Source organism: Halichoerus grypus, chromosome 5 (assembly GCF_964656455.1).
Source record: "Halichoerus grypus chromosome 5, mHalGry1.hap1.1, whole genome shotgun sequence".
Taxonomy (NCBI): domain Eukaryota; kingdom Metazoa; phylum Chordata; class Mammalia; order Carnivora; family Phocidae; genus Halichoerus; species Halichoerus grypus.
In genome coordinates, this window is record NC_135716.1 from 19,711,558 (window position 1) to 19,728,848 (window position 17,291).

Sequence of the window (17,291 nt, forward strand, 5' to 3'; positions counted from 1 at the left end):
ATTACTGCCCTTGCAAGAAGAGACAGAGAACTTGCTTCCCCCTTCTTTCTTGAGGAGGATATAAGGAGAAGACTGTCTGCAAACCAAGGAGAGGGCTCTCACAAGACACCAGATCTGTGTGGCGCCTAGATCTTGGACTTCCCTGCCTCCCAGCTGTGAGAAATAAGAGTTGATTGTTTAAGCTACCCAGTCTGTGGCATTTGCAGCCTGAACTGACGTAAGCCACTCCTTCACAACACCCCCGTCCCCACAGAGCTTGTTTCTCACGCCTCCTTCTCCAGCATTCTCCAACTGCCCTCGCTTCTGTCCTTACCACACCTCCGAATAAACTCCTGCTGGGGCTAGAGTACTCTCCCTTGCATCCATATATGATGGGCATTTTGTGGATCCCCATTTTGGTTGATGTTAACAGCATTAGATGCGACTGACCATTTCCCTCACCCAGAGGGGCATTACTCTGTCCTAGTTTCCCTCCTATCCCTCTGTTCCTACCTCCTTCTCAGTTACCTTTGTGTTGGCTCCTCCTTGTCTCCCTGGACTTTAAAGGCTGGAATCTCTTGAGATTCGGTTCCCCAGATACCTCTTTTCTCATTGCTTAGTCTCTCAGGGAAGTTCTTTCATTCCCCTGGCTTCAACTGCCATCCATGCCCCAAAGTTCCCCAAATTTATGTCCCTGGATCAGGCCTATATTCCCAACTCCCGGCCTTTGTATCCATACGGATATCTCAAAGACACCTCAAAATCAACAAACCCAGACCTGAACTCAGGTTCTTCCCCCAAACCTAGTCCTGTGCCAGTGAGTGCTTCCATCATCCTGCCAGAAAACAAGACAGCATCCTTTATGCCTCCAACTTCCTCATCCCCCCTGTCCAGGCAGTCATAGGAATTGTGAATTTTATGTCCCAAATCATACTCATATATGTCCAAGCCTTCCCATCTCCAATGCTGCCACTACCTTAGCCCATAATACCAATACCTTTAACCCAATTACAATGGTTTCTTCATTAGACTTCACTATGTACCCACTCTTGTTCTCAACCCAATCTCAAGCATCTAAGTCCAGACATAGCAATTAAATTTATCTTTTTCAAACTCAAACCTGATAATATCCTCCTCCTGTTGAAGATACACTTCAGTGGTTTCTGATTGCTTTTAGGCTAAAGACTGACATCCTATATATGGCCTCTAATGCATGCATGATCTTTCCCTTTACCCCTTTAGGATCATTTTCACCTCTGACCTCATTGTGCTTCAGAGATGGTCTTCTTATAGCTCCTCAAACATAGCATATCTCATCTGCCACAGGGCCTTTGAATATGTCATTCCTGCAGCTGGAATGGTCTCCCCCACCTTTCCACTATTCTATTCCTTAAACCCACTTGACTCCTCATCCTCTGTTATCTCAGCTATCCTCAGGTCTCCATTAGGCCATCTCATTGCTCCCTGTACAGTCTGTGTGATTATCAGATTAAAGACTACCTCCTCTACTCAACCATAAGCTCCAATAGGGTAGGGCCCATGTTTGCACACAACTTGGTTCAATGGAAAATGAAACCCCATAAAATGCCAAAATCATTGTGTCATCTTCCTCGTTTAAAACAATTCCTGATAAGTTCCTGTCTTCTGTGTGGAAGTTTCTTTCTTTTAAAAACCCTCATTTCTTTTCAAACTAACAATAATATGCACCACAAATTGTACCGTTTCATTCTAGAGCAGGAAAAAAACCTTAGAGATCACTGTAATCCAACCCCCTCTTCATCCACATGAGAAAAATGTCACTAACACATTATGTGTCAATTACATCTGAATTTCCAAAATGTAATTCTCATCCATATGAAAAAAAATTGAATGATAGCATTCAATGTTGCGGGTAGGAAACTTGCTCAAGGTCATGCAAAGAAGCACATTATACATATTTATAAATCATTTCATTTGGGGTAAATGAACCTCCATACCTGAATGTCCATTCACAGGATGTGCATTTTCAGTGCTTTCAGACTTAGAGCCCAGTTCTGTTGTGGAAAGGACGCTGGACTAGTAATTTGAAGACTTAAGTTTATTCGGAATAGATCACTTAGCTGTAAGATATAAAACAAGCCACTTTCCTTTGTTTCAGCCTCCTTTTTCTCCAGGGTATAATCCTATTTTCACCCATGATTGTGAAAATCATCTATGAGTGTGAATAAAACAGCTTTACAGTATAAAAGACGAGGTATATACAAAGTGTTTACACTACTTAATAAATCATGGTGTCTATCCCAGGGCAGGATGGATTTGTGCCCAACAGCTATGAAACAACAACGGAAACTCCTCTGCACTCCCTCCAGTCTTCCCAGCAGAATTTTGAGTCCTATTATATGAAAGTCATGGCTGGGCACAGGATTGGGAATCTAGAATTCCTGCCCGGTTGATAGTCTCCATTTAAGACACAGATGGACCCACCACGCTTTTATCTCTCTTTATTACACTCCATCCCTTCCAGCTCAGCGATTTTCCTTTCAGGTGTGGGGAGGACAAGTGGAGAGGGTTTACTTGTGTCACCTCTTGTAACCAGAAACATGACCTGCCAGACCTCTAGAGCTCCTGCTAAGTCGCTGGTGGCCTCTGGACAAGTGGCTGGTTAGCTGCTATTGCCAATGTGAGCTTTAGGAAAGAGACCACTTGGCAGGCCCTCCTGCACTGATTCAGCTTGCCATTTAAAACATGTCCCCGCCAGCCTTAGTTCTTCCTTATTTCATTTCTTCTTAAAATCAAATAATGTCCCTATACAGGTTCTTCTCTAAGATAAAGACTTTTGTGGGATTTGATTTTGGTACTAATATGTGGTCATAGTGTTAAGGCAAGACTTACTACTTGTTCCAATTATGTTTTGCTATGTAACAAGCTATCCTCAAGGTTGGTGGCTTTTAAACAACCACCAGTTCATTATATCTAAGTATTCTTGGGTTGCCTGGGGCTCAAGTGGGCAGTTCCTCTATCACTCTTGCTAGGGGTCCATCATGTGTTCGCAGGCAGACGGTGGCTATGGCTAGGTGTCTGGTGCTGCCATGCTCCTGAGTCAACATAGCCTTTCTGTCCAGTGAGGCAGGCTGGATGTTGAGATGCAGAGCTCAAGAGGGAGGAGGCAGATGCTACCAGAACTTGTTTATGGTTTTTATTGAAACCTAATCTACTTACCATACAATTAACCCATTTAACATGTACAATTCAACAGCATTTATACACAGAGTACACAACCATCATTCCAATCCATGTTAGCACATTTCCATCACCCCAAAAGGAAACCCCATTACAATCATTCCCCACTTCCCCACTGCCCCATCCCTAGGCAAACACTAATGTGTGTTCTGCGTCTACAAATTTGCTTGCTCTAGACGGTTCATAGAAATAGAATCATATAACATGTGGCCCTTTGTGACTGGTTTCTTTCATTTAGCATAATGTTTTCAAAGTTCATCCATTCTGGAGCATGTATTAGTCTTCTATTCCTTCCACAGTTAGTATGACCAAATAATATTCCATTGTATGGATATACTACCTTTTTGTTTATCCATTCATCAGTTGATGGACATTTGGGTTGTTTCCATTTTTGGTTCTTATGAATAATGCTGCTATGAATATTCATATACAACTTTTGTGTAGACATATGTCTTCATATACACCTAAGAGTAGAATTGCTGGATCACATGGTAACTCTGTTTAACCTTCTGGGAAACTGCTGGACTATTTTCATAGTTGTTGAACCATTTTCATTCCCACCAGTAAAGTGTGAGGGTTCCAATTTCTCCATATCCTCGCTAGCAGTTGCTACCATCCATTCGTTTTTCTTAGCACCATCCTAGTGGGTGTAAAGTGATATCTCACTGTGGTTTTGATTTCCATTTCCCTGATGATTAATAATACTAAGCATATTTTGATGTGCTTATTGTCCATTTGTACATATTCTTTGGAAAAATGTCTATTCAGAACCTTAGTTCATTTTGAAAACTAGGTTGCTTGTCTTTTTATTTTTGAATTTTAAATGTCCTTTTTACATGCAGGATGCAAGTCCATTATCAGACATATGATTTGCCAATATTTTTGCCCATTCTGTGGGTTGTCTTTTCATTTTCTTCATGATATTGCTTGTAACCCCAAAGTTTTAAATTTTGAAGTGGTCTAAATTCTCCATTTTTCTCATTTTGTTCTTTGTGTGCTTGGTGTCACAGCTAAGAAACCACTGCCTGGCCCAAGCCCAGGAAAACGTATTTGCTCCTATGTCTTCTTCTAAGAGTTTTACAGTTTTAGTCCTTACATCTAGTTCCATAATCCATTTTGAGCTCATTTTTCTGTAAGGCATGGGGTTGGGGCCCACCTTCATTCTTTTGCACGTGGCTATCCCGTTGTTCCGTCACCATTTGTTGAAAGATTATTCACTTTCCATTGAATTATCTTGGCACTCATCAAAAACCAAAAATCAACCCAGCCAGGCCTTCTTAACTGCTAGGCTCTGAAGTCACAGAATGTCAACTGCCCTGAATTGCCTTTATTAAAGCCATCAAACTCAGGCCAGACTCAACGGGAGGGGATACATGCACCACCTCTTCGTGGAAAGAACAACATGCGTGCATAGGAAGAGGTGGGAATATTTGGAACCGTCTGGGAGAGCAGGTACCACACTGATTTATTTTCATTAACCAACTGAAAGGCCAATTTCAATAGTTATAGTTCATTTACAGTTGTGTGTTTTCTCTTCCTCATTTATTTAATATTTTTTACTTTACTTATAGGGTAGTTTTAAAAACATGGGATTCAAGACAAATCCAGCTTTAAATCCTAACTCTGCATACATGTTAACTGCATGACCCTGCTCCCCTAGGTGTACACTTGGGATTATAAGGGTGACTATTTGGGGAGCTCTGCAGCGGGAGCGGGATAATGCATGAAATGCTTCAGTCAGTGCCAGCTGCCCCTGAAACACTGGATACATTTTAGCTATGATGATGATAATGATGATGATGATGATGTTGGTGGTGATGATGATGATGATGGTGATGATGATGATGAAGATGATGATGATGAAGATGATGATGTTGGTGGTGATGATGATGATGATGATGATGATGTTGGTGGTGATAATGATAAAAGTTTTCTAGATGGAGCCAGTATTTGATCAAATCAAAACCCTCTGTGGCAAGATGAATTAAGATTCTGTGTGCGTTTCTCCAGAGAAGAATAACAACTCTATTTTAATTAGTAATCGGAAGTGTATACGATGCTCAGAAACTCTCATATTTTATAGAACAAATTCAGTTTTAGTCAAAATTGTCCTGCTCTGGCCTATAATCATGACATAAAGCCACATGCCAAATATGGTGCTAGGCATTAACAATCCTTGCCTCCTGTAAGCATGAACGCAACAGATTTTGATTGTGCATGTGAGTTGATTTCAACCTTTCCTGGATATATATCTGAATCAGATTTCCCAGACTCACTTTAATCTAAGGGGAAGGCAGCATTACAATAGAAGGAACTGCTACATTTAGGGGCCAGAACAGAAATAGAAGTAAGCTGATAGCGATCTCCTTGTGCACTGAAAAAAAAAATTCAAAATAGCTGAGAAGGCCCTATATAACATGAGAACATAGGTAAATGGTACTCAAGGGCACAAGCTAGGGAGAGTCACAATGACCCATGGGCTATGTGGCCAAAAAGGTGCTTTAGGATTTAGAAAGACAGCTTTTTAAAAAGTCCTGTGTTAGCATAATGATAAATCATTTTGAAAGGCAAAATATGTAACTTTATATACATGATAACCATTAAAAATTAAAAATTCATTCACCCATATATTAAAAGAATTTCTTACTCCTGGGGGTAGTTTGTGAATGATTTTTCTTTTCTTTTTAATGGAATACTCTATTACTCAAATTATTCCCCAGAGAGAAAGTACTGTTTTTGTAACTGGGGAAAAATGCTATCAATCAATAAAGAAGTTATATTAAGGTTAAGTTTTGTTTTGTTGGTTTTTTTTTTTTTTTTTAGAAAGAGAGAGAGCATGCACACACACATGCACAGGAGAAGGGGGGCAGGGGGAGGGACAGAGGGAGAGAGAGAATATTAAGCAGGCTCCAAGCTCAGTGCAGAGCCCCATGCGGGGCTTGATCTCACAACCCTGAGATTATGACCTGAGCCAAGATCAAGAGTTGGATGCTCAACTGACTGAGCCACCTAGGTGCCCCAGGGTTAAGTTTATATTTAACTGGATGACTTGTTCCTGACAAAATGCTTATATTAACACCCAATACAATAAAGTAGCTCCCAATGTATAAATTATATATTTACATGTATGCTCCCAACTTACAGTTTGAATGTATAACATTGACTTCTGTGATTAGAAAGAAAGTATTAATTAGGTAGAAATGCTTACATGAGCATTGGTATTTTTAAGTACTATGCTATTATCTATAGAACAGATGTTACACAGATAAATTAACATAATTTTCATAATAATTAGACTTGGAACAAGTAATCAGAAAACCATTCATTTAATATTTGTGAGTAAAAATAGTACATACTGGAAAGGGTGAGAAGAAAGGAAAAACAGCATTTTACATTCTTTGCCAACAAATATCTTTTATCTGCTTTAACTCCTGCTTTCGTCTTCATATTATACACTGAATTGAACATCCTCATTTTCATCTTCATTCCTTACTCATGCTGTTCCCTCACATCTCCTCTCCTTTCTTTCTTGAAGAAATCCAAACTACCTTCCAAAGGGGAGGAGGCTCACTGTACAGTGATATAGGTTGTTCACTGTACAAGGAAACCTGACTTCAGGTAAAAAGGAGGGCTAAAGTCCAGCCCTAATTCCTCATGAGCAGTCCTGTGTGGAAATGACTGCAATAGCCGGAAGGAAAGGGCAAAAAGTTACCTGGTTCTCATTTGCAGTAGGTGCTAAACGACACAGTGGGCCTCGGCTTTAAAGGGCTGGATTAAGTACTAACTCCTCTTTGAAACTATCCCAACTAAAGTGCAATCCAGACAGCTCTCTCTCTGTTTTGAACTTAAAATCAGTGCATGGTTTATATATCCTTCAATTTTTAATGCATTCCAGCTAAACTAGAACCTTCTGAAAGATAGACACCATGCCTTAAATGTTCTTATTTCTTAAAAAAAAAACAAAAAAAACAAAAAAACTGAGCTTAGGGAAGGCATATACATGAAGTGCTCAACAAATATTTGTTAATCAACTGAGGAAAAACTAAGAATATCACAAGCAACAGGAATAGAGAGGGTGATTTGTCTTTGAAAGGTGAAATTCCTCCTTGCTTGTTATTTTAAATCTGCTGGAAGAAAAACTAGAATTTTTAGTGCTGGTTTTATGCTTGAGGAGACTGATATTTTGGAACCTAAGTTGTAATTTTCCCATTGCCCATGGTTTTTAGTGTTGTTGTAGTAAACATTTACAGAACTTGAACCAGCTTTAGACAGAAGCCGAGTACAACTGCAAGGCTACAGCTGCCCTAAGGGGGCCACATTCAGCTATGGTTTCATAACTGGAAAATTACACAAGAAGATGAGAAGCCGAGCATTTTTACAATGTCTTCAAAACAATTCCAACCTGTTAGCCTTTTCCAACAACTGTCCAGGGAAGCTGGATTCTAAAACAAATTATAAGTCTCCTTTTAAGGGAATGGTTACTATTTGTATTGAATGCTTCCATAATTATTAGAAAACAGAAGCATTTGAGGCCAAAAACAAAGAAAGAAAAGAGGTAAAGAAAGAAGCTTAGGAGAGGTAAGATGAAGCCATGAAGACAAACCGAGGACAATACCAACTAGGGAAAATATATATACTTTAAAAGGTAAGAAAGTGCAATGAACTGATACAGTTAAGAAACTGAACACAATGACAAGTAGGTGCTACTTTTGTGCATGTTCATGGGACCACTTTGTACTGCACTTTTGTGGAGGTGGTGTGAAAGAGGAAGGGAAACAGGCTCTGGTCTCTTTTCCCAACCAAGATTTTATGTTGTACGATCATAAGACTCCACTCTTAAAACAGATTTAAAATCACTGTTAAAATCATTGATACATCTGTGGTCAACTGATTTTTAACAAGGGTTCCAAGGCCACCCAATGGGAAGAATTTTTTTTTTTTAACAAATTGTGCTGAGATGATTAGAGAGCCACATGCAAAAAAAAAAAAAAAAAAATGAAGTTGGACCCTTACCTCACACCCTATACAAAAAAATAACTCAAAATATATTAAAGACCTAAGTGTAAGAGCTAAAACCATAAAATTTTTACAAGAAAATATAAGGGTAAATTTTCAAGACTTTGGATTGGCCAAGGATTCTTAGATAGGACACCAAAAGCACCAGTGACAAAAGAAAAGACAAATTGGACTAGATCAACATTTATAACTCTTACACTTCAAAGGCACTGGCAAGAATGTGAAAAGACAGCTCACAGACTGGGAGAAAATATTTGCAAAGCATATATCTGACAATGCATTTGCATCCAGAATACATAAAGAACACTTAAAGCTCAATAATAAAGACAAATAACCCAATTTCAAAGTGGACTAATGATCTCAATAGGCCAGAGAAGATATACAAATGGTCAATAAGCACATAGAAAGATGATAGGCATCATTGGTCATCAGGAACCACAAATCAAAACCAACCACAATGAGCTATCACTTCACACCCCCTAGTTGGCTAGAATAAAAAAGTCAGATATTAACAAGTTGTTTGCAAGGATGTGGGGAAATTGGATGCCTTACACACTATTGGTGGGGATGTAAAACGGTGCAGCCACTTCAGAAAACAATCTCTCAGCTCCTCAAACCACTACACAATCCAGCCATTCTGCTCCTCACTATATGTCCAAAAGAAATGAAAACATATGTGCACAGAAAAACTAGTACACAAATGTTCATGGCAACACTATTCATTATTGTCAAAAGGTAGAACAACCCAAATACCCATCCACTGATGAAACTGAAAATCTTATCTATCCATATAATGGAATAGTATTTGGCTACACAATGAAAGAAGTACTGATACAAGCTACAAATGGATGAACCTTGAAAACATAATAAATGAAAGAAGCCAGGCACAAAAGACCATGCATTTTATCATTCCATTCATAGAGATGTTCAGAGCAGAAAAAGCTATAGGGACAGAAAGTAAATTAGTGGTTGCTTAGGGATAGATGAAAGAATAGGGAAGTGACAGATAAGAGTTAACGGAGCTTCTTTTTGAGGTGATGAGAATGTTCTACAATTGTGGTAATGATTCCACATATCTGTGAATATACTAAAAACCATTAACATGTATAATATAATGGGTCAGTTATATAGTATATGAATTACATCTCAATAAAGCTGTTAAAAATCATATTCATTCATTAATTCAATAAATATTTATTGAGCATCTTCTATATCCCAGGAGATGCAGAAATGAAAAGACATGGCCCTTGAGCTTAATTGTTTACAATCCAGTGGAAAAGCAAACATTAAAAACCTATGGGCAAGACAGATAAATGCCACAATAGAGTTAGAAGTATACGGATATGAAAGGGAAGCAAGGAAACTAGGAGTGATCTGGTTGATTACCTTCTCCTCTGCTCTTGCCTATTAGCACAAACGGTTCGAGAGAGAGGGGCAATGAGAAGCAGTCCTGGGTTTCAATCTCTGTACTATGATTTCCAAGCTGTGGTTTGGCTCTATGATCCTGGATTTCTTATTGTATGTAATAAAGATAATAATGCTTACCTCAATGGGGTTGTAAAAACTATAGCTAATTTATAAAAGTGTCTAGAATATCACCTGTCACAAAGTAGCAGTGAACAAATGATACACAGAGGTACATACGCACACCCCTGAGAATAGACCCTTGTCAACCCCTGTCAATCCTCATCAGGTTGTACCAAAGTTCAAACTAACCAGAAGAACCAATTCCAGGCATCTGGGGAGAGGTAGTGGCATTCAGGTGACAGATGAAACACATAAAAGCCAAAAAAGTTTAATTACTTAAAAAGATATTTTATATTTTAATGAATGCTAACACTGATGCTAACATCAATTTTGTTTAGAATATTAAATTATGGTAGACTACAGAGGAGAATTTAAAAAAAATACTATTTGGGTGATGGTGGGTTCATAAGTGTGTTAAATTTGTGAAAATTTACTGAGCTGCACATTTAGAATAATGTGTACTTTATGTATATTACAGTTCAATAAATTTAACTTTGTAGTTAAACTTTAAACTTTGACTACAAATTTAAATTTGATAAAGTTAAAAATCTGGATTGCCTTTCATTCTGGTCTGAAAGACTCTTTTGTTAGAAGCTCTGAAATTAATAAATGCTTTCTGTCAATTTGGTGCTCTTTTCATTTGGTGGAACAATGTCTTTGCTTACACTCCCCAGCTCTGTGTGAAGAGATGGTAATTAAGTAGGGATGTTTTCATTTAGCAAATAAAGCAAGATAAACAATACAGCAACTACACTCTTGGATTCATCTTGACATTTAAAGACAAAGCCACCTACCCAGGGGAGCTTCCATACAAAGCCTCTAATGTAAGAATACTCTCCTTCCTTAAAAACTCCCAGCCACGCCTTCCTCTGGTATCACTCCTAAAACATCTACTTCTACTTTGCTCCAAAATGTGCCTCTTCTCTCAGAAGGTCCTGTCCCCTCTTCTACTCTGTGTTCTTTTTCCCCTTTGTGGCAGAATGCCTAGCATAGCCTCCTCATGCCCTTGATCCATTCACTCTAGAACTTCAACATTTAAAAACAAATAAGCTATTTCCTCTAGAAAGGACTCTAATGAGTTCTTGATCTCTTCCAGATGTAAGTGAGGGTCATTGTATTCAAACCATATTAGAGATGATATTTAATTTCTACAGGTTCACTCAAATTTAAATTTTTAATTTTTAATGCCAACTGTGGGAAAGTGAAGAGCGTGCACTATGAGCAATTTTTGCAGGATCACTCTTTAGCAACTGAAGGTTTAAAGCATGTTCCTTGGCCCATCTCAAAGTCACTTGCCTTACCTGGAAATTCATGGTGAAACTCTCTCCCTCTTAAGAGGTGTAGGAAGAATTAAGTGAAATAATGTGTGAAAAATACTTAGGATGGTGCCTAGAGCAGAAAGTGTTCAGTAAATGATGGCTATGTTTACTATTCTTATTCTTTGAATGTCTACACTAAGACCCTAGAATGAGTAAATACAAATAGAGTGATCTTAGATGATCAAATATCTACTCTTGGTTTTACTCAAATTTGAACATGCCACAGGTTAGGAAAAAGAGAAAGGGGCTAACCATTGACTTCTTTCCTAAGTAAGAATGACCAAGGTCCATGACATCAATGGGCTTCTGGTCCAGCAGGAGAGAATGAGACCCAGTCACTTGGAGAGATGGCTGCTGTAGTTGCTGGGCTAGAACCCAGGGTGAAAGAGGGGCAGAAAGGGAGCCAAAATAAGCCGCTTCAATCCAACCACATGCCATACTTGCGCAACAGTGGTGACTGAGAGAACCCTGTGCCGATTCCAACCATCACATCATGCACGGCACATGCTCAGAGAAAACGGAAAGAGCAAGTGAATTTTCTATGGACAGAGTGTGGGCAATTCTGCCTGCCTGCCCACTCAAGGAGCTACATGATAACACATTTCAGTGCCCAGGTGGGTCTCATGGGCTTTATCAATCGGGGTCCCAGCAGGAAACAACATGGATGTGCAAATGAGCTGCTAAAAGGTAGTTCATAATAGAAGAGCTACCGATGCTATGGGCAGGGTTAAAGGCAATGACCAAGTAAAGCTCCCAGACTAGCAGACTGCAGTGATCATTAACAACTCTGTGCCTGAGGATTCTGGAGGGAGGGAAGTTTCCAAAGCCTAAAAGAGATGTGGGGAAGGAGAGGGCTGCCTGATAGAACCTGAGGCCTTCAATACTGGGGAGGGAACAGAGAAATATTACCCTGACCTCACTGTCCTCGCTCCCACTTACTTCCTGCTCATGCCTCTCACGGACTGAGGCAATGGCCATGGAGCCTGGTGATGACCTCAGTCCATGTAGGTCAGCCTCCTGGGGCACACAGAGGGCTGGGAACCAGAGAGGATGGATCTGGAGAACAGAAATGTCCCGTGTCCAGGCTGGGAGTCTCACCATGCTGAATATAACTTTGGTGTAGAAAGGCACGTGTTTTTTTATGCAATCTGGGTAACGCAAGGATACTTTTGACTATATGCATTTTTCCTTACAGATTAGAAATACAACACATCCTGCCTTAGATGAGGCTCTGCTGAGCTTTACCTCGGTCCTCACAACAAATCTGTGAATTATACATTTTCTTCCAATTTTATAGATGGAAAAAACAGGGTCAGAAAGGTTGAATGTTTCAGTAAGAGGCAGGCCAAGAACTCTGACCCATGCTTCCCCAACTCCAGAAATCTTAAATCGCTTTTTCATTTTACCAAGTTGAAAAGGAGCAACAGAGATTGATTGGCAAGGTGAATGTTACAGAGACTTGGTCCACAGCCCTGAAATTACACGGGATCAGGGAAACATGGCAGAAATAACCAGCACTGTCAACCTCCAGCATCCGTGAATCCAGTCTACTGTTGAAGCAGCAATGCATTTACCTTAAAATCATTTCTAAGTAACACCTAGAGCTAGAAATCTGTAGACAAGCTAGGGCTGATGGCTTCTCACAAACATAGCTGGCCTGGTGCCCATTCTGCATGTTAACAAAGCTTGACTATTACTGCCATAAATTATAGGGGGATGGCATTGCCAAGGGACAGTGGAGAATACGATTTCCCAAACCAGACCCAAAGACTTTCTTCACGTCCATTTAAAAGTCTGTTAAGCTGTGTATGGTTTACTATCATTTAGTGGTCTTCGTTTCTGCTACCACCCTGGCTTGAAGCAACAAAAACTGCGAAGTAGAACACGCAGACTGAAAAACAGTTAAGATCATAGGCTCTGAAGCTGGAAACCAGGGTTGGAAATGGTCCTCATACTTTCTGGTTGTGAAGGTAAGCAACTTAGTTCACCTCTCTAGCCTGGACCTCCTTATCTGCCAAAGGGAGAACAACAGTACTTATCTCATTAGTTTAGAATGAGGCTTTAATGAGACAACACATGTGAAGAGCTTAGTATACAATAAGCATCAATCATGCCCTATGTTTGCTGCTTTCATCATTCTCATCAGCATCTGCAGACTTACTTCACTGTCTCTTCAATTCCTCTGACCAACACCTGGCCCTAACAGTACGGATAGCACCTTGCTTTGTCTTTCTCCTGCTTGCGGGTACTTTAAGATAAGCCTGACTGCTGCCTGCCCATCTCTGGCCAGCCCTTTTTTTTTTAGTGATTTTTAAATTTTTAATTTATTTTATCTATTTTTAATTGTGGTCAATAAACATAAATTTTTACCATTTTAGCTATTTTTAGGGTATAGTTCAGTAACATTAAATACAGTCACATGATTATGCAATCATCGCCACCATCCATCTCGAGAACTTTTTCATCTTCCCAACTGAAACTCTATACCCACTAAATAATAACGCCCCGTTCCTCCTTCCCCCAGTCTCTGGCAACCTACTCTTTGTCTTTATGAAGTTGAGTCCTCTAGGGACCTCGCATAAGTGGAATCATATGACATTTGTCCATTCGTGACTGATGCTACTTAACTAGCATAATGTTGTCATCCGTATCATAGCATGTGTCAGAATTTTCTTCCTTTTTAAAGCTAAATAATATTCCATTGTATGTAAACACCACATTTTGTTTATCCATTCATCCATCAATGGTCATTGGCTACTTTGACCTTTTGTTTATTGTAAATAATGCTATGAGTATGGGTGCACAAATATCTGTTCAAGTCCCTGATTTCAATTCCTTTGGGTACATACCCAGAAGTGGAATTGCTGGATCATCTGGTAACTATATGTTTAATTTTTTGAGGACCCCTCCCCCCATACCATTTTTCACAGTAGCTACACCATTCCCAGCAGCAAGGCACAAGGGTTCCAGTTTCTCTACATCCTCACAAACACTGTGATTTATTATTTGTTTGTTTGTTTGTTTTGGTGATCACCACCATGTGTGAAGTGTTTCTAACAGCTCTGTGTTCCCAGATGCATTTCACCACCCCTACCTCCCAGTCTCTGGGCATCACCAAATGTGCAGACACTGGCTAGTTCTATTCCAGGAGAACAGGCCTGAGCTCAGCTACCTGGACCAAACTAGCCATGAGGTCGGCTCCTAGCTGGCCCTTCCTTGGCAGGCTGAAGCTGCAGCTGTTAAAAATAAGAAAACCAACAAAATTGGGTGAACCAGGGCTGGGTTGATTTCAACATGCATACGCATTCTCTTCCATACTTTAAACTCCACTTAGAATGTATAAGGCAGTGTTTAGATAGAGAAATTATTTGAAAATAACTGCAATATAAAATTTTTGTTGATACTGAAAATGATAAAACAGCGAGTTTGCTCTATATGGTCTCTCCCTGACAGGCAAATTATTAAACATTTTAATAACCAATCAGGTGAAACACACAATTTTGCATGACCTGCTATAAAGAAACTTTTTTTTAAAAAGAAAAGAAAGAAGAGATGATTAGGAGCATCCAACAAGGATGTGGTACTAGGTCAAAAGTTTCCCATGACTCTGCATAGAGCTGCACACATAATGAAACCACTTACATTTTTGTTCTAAAATGATTGTTAAACATCCTGTGAGAAGAGATGATGGCCCTTTTAAAAAGCACCACTTTAAAACTTTTTAAATAATGAATCTCTTTTCTCAAATAAAATTTTACAGAAAATCCCATGTTTTTAAATTTCATGCTTATAACACAACATTTACTTATAAAAGTTAAACAGTGAAACCTGTAAGGTAGTTTTGGTTAACACACAAAATACAGAAGTAAGAGGACTGGTGAGGCTATTTATTGCTCCCTCAATAATCAGCTACAAAATCCAATTAATTTGTGCATTTTGTTTTAGTTGCCGGGAGATAATTCTCCATGGATCTCACACATCTCTTTATATCTTGCAAGTAGAAGTATTGACAGCTTATGTTCTAAACTATCTTTTCAAGAACGCTGGTATAGTAAACAGACTTGGAAGGTAGATAGTGTCTGTCTCTGAAGCAAAAGGGCAGATTGGCTTACTGTCCTGTATGAGAAAGATAATGTCTCACTCTGTGCTAAAGAGCAGTTTGCTTAAAGACTACTACAAAAAACTCAGGTTTCTCAAGCTTGGGATCCTGTTCTGTAACCCAACCCTGGCAGGTGTCATCTGGCCCCCATTGTGCTATTCTATGGGAACTAAGGCTTGGGGAACTGGCTCCAGAAAATGATGATACTCTGGTTATTACTATCGCTGAGAGTAACAAACTGTCCTTTGTCTCTGACCCAGGGGTCTCTTGTCTTCTGCCTGTACCCAAGAAATGGCAGCAGGCAAACTAGTTAGCTTGCAAGTAGGGTAAAATCTCAAGACTCTTACCAGTTTTTGGTATCAGTTATGCAGTACTGAAATCATCCCTTGTCACTCAGACAAGCCATTGCACAAGGGAACAACTTTTAACCCACTTACAATGCAATCCCAGGACACTCCTCAAATAAACCAAGAAGACAGGAAACATTTCTTCCAAGATTCTATGACTCACTGTTAAACTGGGCAGCACAAGGAAACTGTGACAGTGCTGTACATAGCCCATTAGATAGTATTTTTATTAAAGTTTGCAGAATAATTAAAACACATTTTGAACACAAAATGTGAATCCATTCATAGAACTCAGTATCTCCACTTGAAAAGCCCTTCTATCCCAGAAATGGAACAAGACAGAGTCAAAAGCTTGAAGATTTTTTTTTTTTTTTTTTGCTCCAGGTCCACGCTTTAGAGTTACATCCGTCATTAAACCTCTCTCTAGTTCGTGTTCCCCATCTCTACAGTGGGATTAATTGTGTCTCCAGGGTTTAACTCCCAGAGTTGTACAGGGGATCAAACATGTTAATGCATAAGATGCTTTGTAAACTCTAAGGAGGCGAGACAAGGTAAATCTCTGTCTACTGTTGTTTGCCATTAAAAGCAAGTTCTCTGTAGCTCTTTCATGGAACAGGCTCAGCAGCTCACAGCAATCACAGCATGCAGAGTCCTTTGTTCATTCAACAAATATTTATTGTGCCAGGCACTGGGCGGGAACAGGAAAAAGATCCCAGGGACACATGGTAGAGAAACCTCTGATAAGATAAAACACACAAAAGGGCTTTTCCCCTTTGGATATAGTTTCTCCCTTATATTTCCCTTCAGTGCTATGGAGGAGAGAATATAAAGGAAGCAGTGGGAACGCAACTGAGATCTAATGGCACACAGGGAGTTTAAAGCGATGCTTCAATCAGGCTTATACTCCTAAGCCAACTAAATAGACTATTAGTGGCTGGAGAGAGAAACTCTTGCTGCTGAGAAAACCAAAGGCCCTTTAGGCAAAAAACTAAACTAATGTCTGTATGAACCAGACTAGAAGAGAGCTACCTCCATGTTAAGACTGAGGTTAAATTAGAACGGAGAAGTCTCCTCCAGATCTCACAATGAAATCAAGGTTAGTTTAAGATGTACATTTCAACTACTAGTTTTAGTAAGGAAATTCCAAATTGTACATTCAACTCATTTTCTCCTTTATAGCTACCTCTATTTATCAGTATAGAGAGCACTTGATAATCCTGAGTTCAACCTGTTTTAAAGTGGTCTATTTTGCCAACTGCTGAATGATAATCAAATTTTAGAGTTTGGAATATGCACCTAAAATATCTTCTACCACAGGACAGCAGCGGTCACAAATTCAACGTTGTTCTTCTAGGTTACGGATATTTATCCTGCTCACGCAGGTCTCATTTGGAAAGTAAAAATTGTACTGTTTGGGAGAATGTGAGTTATGTTCACGCGTTGTGTGTCTGGGGTATTTGGACCCATGCAAAATTAAGTGGGAAACAGGAAGCCCCCTCCTGGAGAGATGGCATGCCTTATTCTAGGCACCTTCAGGCCATAGTGAAGGTTTGACGAAAGCTTGTTGATGGAAGTGCATTGTGCCTTGAATGTGCTCAGATGAATTGCTCAAAATGACAAAGCCTGGGCATTGATCCAGGGGCACACATCCTCTTTCTCACACCCTTTCCAGCTGGTAGCGGGAGATGAGCGGCAGGATACGCTCATACTCTGAGGTAGGCCCTGTCCTGTGTACCTTACACATCCCGTTAGTTCATTTAAGCCCCACAAGAAGTCTGAGAGGTG

At 39.6% G+C, this 17,291-nt stretch overlaps 1 protein-coding gene across 1 annotated transcript in view; it reads right to left on the minus strand.

Moving 5' to 3' along the window:
- DEPTOR (DEP domain containing MTOR interacting protein) overlaps nucleotides 1-17,291 on the minus strand; it is a 126,588-nt gene that overhangs the window by 64,018 nt on the left and 45,279 nt on the right. The gene's annotated exons all lie outside the window — the stretch shown is intronic.